Source organism: Monodon monoceros, unplaced genomic scaffold, assembly GCF_005190385.1.
Source record: "Monodon monoceros isolate NGI ecotype Baffin Bay Population unplaced genomic scaffold, NGI_Narwhal_1 Super_Scaffold_12, whole genome shotgun sequence".
Lineage (NCBI taxonomy): Eukaryota > Metazoa > Chordata > Mammalia > Artiodactyla > Monodontidae > Monodon > Monodon monoceros.
In genome coordinates this window covers 165,687,900-165,693,899 of record NW_021703768.1, presented here as the reverse complement: position 1 = coordinate 165,693,899, position 6,000 = coordinate 165,687,900, and the positions used below count along the sequence as shown (strand labels likewise).

General features: G+C 43.4%; 1 pseudogene; it reads left to right on the top strand.

Annotated features, from left to right (window-relative positions):
• The first annotated feature begins 1,282 nt into the window (after window positions 1–1,282).
• The window catches only part of LOC114892221, a 51,182-nt pseudogene continuing 46,464 nt past the window's right edge, over window positions 1,283–6,000 (top strand).

Below are 6,000 nucleotides of genomic sequence, written 5' to 3'. Positions count from 1 at the left end.
ATCCGTCACCTCAAATTGTTATCGTGTATGTGTGTGTGTGTATGTGTGTGTGTGTGTGTGTGTTGAGAACTCTTAAGATCCACTCTCTTAGCAAATTTCATTTATACAATACAGTATAAGTATCTCAAATCATCGTATTGTCATCCTCAAATTAGACCATTTTATTAGTCAGTTATACCTCGAAGTAGAGCTTGGAGGGGCAAAAAGACTTTCCAGGTGCATCTCACATTTACATTACGGTTTGTTATTTGTTCTTTTTGTTATTTTAGTGAAAATAGGAATTCAGTTGCTTTAGGGATCTTATAGCTTTTTACATTTCAAAATTCTCTAGGGACACAAGCTAACATTGATCTAAAATAAATTTCCTTCCAGTGTAAAATGTGAATTTAATGAAACCTGGTAGTTTAATGACACATCTCACACCCTCTGCTTAGAGAAGAGGCTCTTCCCCCAGCTAGGACTGTGGGGTTCAAACTCCCCACTGGAGCCAAACGCTCTGGGATTCTTCTCAAATGAGTGGGGGTGGGGAAGAGATGGGTAGAAGTCTCAAGGCTGTCAAATTTCAAAGATTAAAACGGAGCCTGAGGGCTTCGCTCGTGGCGCAGTGGTTGAGAGTCCACCTGCCGGTGCAGAGGACACGGTTTCGTGTCCCGGTCCGGGAGTATCCCACATGCCGCGGAGCGGCTGGGCCCGTGAGCCACGGCCGAGCCTGCGCGTCCGGAGCCTGTGCGCTGCAACGGGATAGGCCATAACAGTGAGAGGCCCGCGTACCGCAAAAAAAAAAAAAAACCAAAAAAACGGAGCCTGACTCATTATTACAGATAGTGATGTCACACTGAAGTGGCTACGTTTCTAAACAAAGGTCACAGTTCCAGTTACACCAAGCCTTCTTGTTGCAGTTTGTCCTGGTCTGGGCGCCCTCTTGTCTATACTTGCTTCATCTTCAAACTGAATGAGGAATTCCCTGTGCACACCTGTGACCTCGCGTTCCGACCAAGCTGCGGGAAGACTACACAGTCAGCCTTAGGACAGGAATAAACTCTGTTTAAATTCAAATAATCCCGCGGGGACAGGTCACCCACCAACGGCTGAAGCCTGTTCGCCAGAGCCAAGCGTCCTCCCGCCCCGCTGTCATTCAGGCACGAGGGGGCGAGGCCTTGGGAACTGCCCAATCAGGGAGGTCGCTGGGGCCTGTGGGTGGGGTGACGCCCCTCAACGGAAGGGCTGTAGCTAACCGCTCTGGCTTTGCTCCGGATGCTTATCTTTCCCTAGTGGTCTTCTTCCTCTGCCGCAGGCTGTGTTGTGCTGTGATCTATACGGGTCGTGGGAGTCTTAGGAAGGATTCGGGGAGACCCAGGAAACCTAGAAATGGTGAGTGTGCTTCCCTGGATGTGGAGACGGAGAGGAGGGGCTGGTGGGAACCGGCCGGAAGCGGCCGTGGCGGGACCCGGGCCTCCCCGCGGTCAACTTCGGAGTCCGCTGGCCCGAGTCCACCCGGGGCGCCGCTCGGACCTCAGTCCGCTCCAGCTCGCAGCGTGGGGGCGGGGCGGGGCCGGCAGCCGGGACCCCGGGCGTCCTGTCACGTCCCTTGGTGCGCGGCGACGTCGGCCCTGACCCCGGAGCCTCTCTGCGCAGCTCTGCGCCCGCAGCCCCGCGTCTCCCCCAGGTTGTGCGGTGACCGCGGGAGGGTCTTTAGACTCGGGGTCTGGGCTATATGCGTGGGAGGAGCTGTGGTGTGTGAGGTCCCCATTCCCTCCTTTCTCCCCAGCGCGACACGTTTTCTCTTGAGTTTTTCAAATTTGGGGGGAGCGGGGTCTCAAATCCACAGCCCTGTTTTACCAGCGTAGCTCTTCCTAGGGTTGGCGATAAATCCCTAAATTTACAAATCCCTTTCACATTCCCAAACGCCAGTTTCCTCTCTCTGATTCACAACATATTCTACTGTTTGTCCGCCTTGGTACATTTCAAATGGCCTCAATATTTTAATTGTTTATCCTTCTTAAGTAGAGCCACGGATGGGCTGATTTTGAAAGCTTTATTTTTTTGTGTGTATTTTACATGAAAGGAAAGCCGAGAATGACCGCCTGGAACTATGTTGTATGAAATCCTTGTGCCTCTCGTCCCAGGATCTTTCCTGGGCCCGGACATCCTACGGAAAATCCTTTGGTTGGAGGTTCCTTCTTGAAACTTTCCTGGGTGATCTGTTCTGTCAGCCTTGCCCCTCCCTGCTTTTGTTGACCTGAAAAGATTTATTGCTTTATTTAAGTGTTCGTTTTCAGTAGGGGTAAATACATTTTTATTTAATCAATAGGCTCGAAAGATAGCATAAAACATTTCCAAAGAGGCAAAAAAAAGGTGAATTTCAGGGGTGAAAAGAAAGGTTCCAGTATTGCATTTCACTTAAGATACTGGTTTCACTCCCTCTTACCCTGACTGTAGTTGTTTCAGAGGGCTGTTCATTACTTTTGGATGATTTCAAATGAAATTCCAGGGTTTAGACTTGCAGACCAGAAGTGTTCAAGTATGATTAATTAATTACAAAACAAGTCTTGCCATGAAATAATAATTAACTGACATCTTCTTTGCTGAAAGGAATATATATTTGGGATTTTCTGGTTGAACTAGTAAAGTATGTTCCAGCTTTCTTTCCTCCTTTCCACATAAACACTGAGTCTGAGTGAATTTGCTGGATTGGTCAGTGTGTTTGTGTCATTAAAATGTAATAGTGGTGCCAAGTAACTCCAGTGTTGAGTATGGCCTGTGGTGGGTGAGCCAAACCAAGGCCCTCTCTGAGCGTGCACAGAGAGGTAGAAGTGAAGGCCAATTGGTTCTTCCTGGGGAACCTCTCCTTGTAGGTTTTCTCACCTGCTCACACCCACTACAGAAGGAGCCTTTATGCTGAGAGAAGGTGCAGAGCCCTGGAAAGATGGGTTCAAGTGCACCTGGGTAAGTGGAGGAGACTCGGTGATTTCTTTCTGCAGTTGTAATAGTGGTTTCTTCAGGTGCAGATGTATGCCTAAGTGTTGCATCCATAATGTTGGCGCATTCAGTGTAATTTGTGCACAGGAAAGTCTATGGAGGTTGGTGTTCTGTCTCCTTGACAAAGGGTTTATGAATTTGGGAGTTCATTTGGGTCGGAACCTGCTGAGAAATTCCTCACTTGTGAGAATGGAAGACTGGGAAAGGAAGGGCTCACACGTGGCCAGGCAAGAGAAGAGTATGTGCAGCTTCCAGAGTTTATTTTGGGTCCCTACCCTTCTTCACCAGGGACTGACTCACTTCTAGGGGTTCTATCTCAGTTGGGAGTGTCTGGACCACAATTTTAAGAATGTAACTTTCTGAATGTGGATTTTCGTTTTGAACAGTAGGGAAGCAGTGTGCTTATCTCAGCTGATTCAAATATTTGCTTTTCTTTCCTTTGGATTCCTTTATCTCTTGAATATTGTGGTCCTGTAATTCTTTTCCGTAGTAGTTCCCACATAACCCCTCTGCATCCACACAGTTTGCACTGTTTTATACATCTTGTATTACCACAGTACATTTATAACAATTACTGAACCAATAGTGATGCACTAAAGTCCACAGTTTTTATTATCAATGACTCTTTGTGTTATAGGATCTATGGGTTTTGGTAAATGTTTATTGAAACGTATCCATCATTTCTCTATCCTGTAGAGTAGTATCAGTTCCCTCAAAGTCCCTTATGCTTCATCTATTCATTCATCTCTCCCTTCAACCCCCAAATCCTTCAGAACCAAAGATCTTTTTCTGGCTCATAATAATGTCTTTTCCGGAATGTCAAATACTTGGAATCTTGTGTTACCTTGTCAGATTGGCTTCTTTCACTTAGCAATGTACTTTTAAGATTCTTTCATGTGTTTTCATGGTTTGATACCTCATTTCATTTTTTCACTGAACAATATTTCATCTTATTACAGTGGGAATGACACTGATTTTTTATCCATTCGACTCTTGAAGGACATCATGCTTAACTCTAACTCTTGCCCATTATGAATAAAACACCTAGAAACATTCATGTGTAGGCTTTTGTGTGTACTTAAGGTTTCCACTAATTTAGGTCTCTACCAAGGAATGTGATTGCTGGATCTTACTATATGTATAAGAGTATATTAAGTATTGATGGAAAATTCTTATCTTCCAATGTAGGCATACCAAATTTCATTCCCACCACCAAGGAATGAGGATTACCAGCAGCTTCAACATCTTCACTAATATCTGGTGTTCTGAATTTAGCCATTTAATAAGTGTGTAGTGACATATCATTGTTGGTTTTTTTTGTAATTTCCCAAAGACATTTGTTGAGCATGTTTTCATGTTGCTTATTTCCCATCTGTATATCTTGTTTGGTGTGGTGTCTGTTCAGATCTTTTTCCCATTTTTAATTGAGTTGTTTGTCTTCTTACTGTTGAGTTTTAAGAATTATATATATATATTTTGTTTTGGGGTTTTTAAAAAATTATTTATTTGGTTGCACTGGGTCTGAGTTGCAGCTTGCAGGCTCCTTAGTTGCAGCACATGGGTTTCTTAGTTGTGGCTCCAGGACTTCTTAGTTGTGGCTCCAGGGCTCCTTAGTTGCAGTACATGGGCTCCTTAGTTGTGGCATGCAAACTCTTAATTGTGGCATGCATTTGGGATCTAGTGCCCTGCCAGGGATCGAACTCGGGCCCCCCTGCATTGGGAGCACATAGCCTTATCCACTGCACCACCAGGGAAGTCCCCAAGAATTCTATGTATATTCTGGATACCAGTCGTTTATCAGATATGTGTGTTACAAAGACATTCTCCTAGTCTGTGACTTGTCTTTTCATTGTCTTAACACTTTCCCAGCACAGGAATTTTCCTTTTAATAAAGTGAGACATCATTTTTTCCTTTCATGGTTTGTTTGTTTTGGGTGTTGTATCTAAGTATGATGTTAGCTGCAGGTGTCCTGTAGATATTTTTCTCAAGGACAGAGAGTTCCCTTCTATTATTAGTTTGTTACCATAAATGGATGTTGAATTGTATCAAATCTTTTTATGTTCATTTCCCCCCTCCTTTCATTTCTGATATTATTTCTGTTTTGCCTTCTCTTCTCTGTTATCTTGACTAGATGTCAATCAATTTTATTATAATTAATATTTTCTGCAGACCAGGTTTTAGTTTTGAAAAGTAGAAGAGTAGTTTTTTCTTTCAAAAATTTAAATATTTCACTCTACTCTCTTCAGGCTTGCATGGTTTCTGAAAAGAAGTCTGATTTAATTCTAATCGTTTTTCTCTATAAGTAAGGTGGGTTTCCCCTCTGGCTTTTTTTCACTATATTCTCTTTCTCTTTGATTTTTCTCTAGTTAGAATATGATATACTTGGTATGCATTTTTTTTTTTTTTTTTTTGCAGTACGCAGGCCTCTCACTGTTGTGGCCTCTCCCCTTGCGGAGCACAGGCTCTGGACGCACAGGCTCCGGACGTGCAGTCTCAGAGGCCATGGCTTACAGGCCTAGCTGCTCTGCGGCATGTGGGATCTTCCTCGACCGGGGCACGAACCCATGTCCACTGCATCGGCAGGCGGACTCTCAACCACTGCACCACTAGGGAAGCCCTTGGTATGCATTTTTGACGTTTAGTGTTCTTTAAGCTTTTTGGATCTACAGCATGCCATTTATGATTAATTTTAGGAAAATCTCAATGATTATTACTTCATTTTTTCTGTTCCTTTCTGTGTATCCTTTCTTTTTTCAGATATTCCCATTTTGTGTATTTTAAACCTGTCATTGCTGTACAGTTCATGGATATTGTGTTCTGTCTTGTTTGTTTTGTTTTTGTATTTTTGACTTTGTGTTAGCCTCTGGTGAAATATATTGTTTTCAGTACAGGCCTTGTTAAGAACAGAGTATTTGGTATTTTTTATTATTATTACTTTTTTTTGATGTGGACATTTTTAAAAGTCTTTATTGAATTTTGTTATGATATTATTTCTATTTTTATGTTTTGGTTTTTTGGCC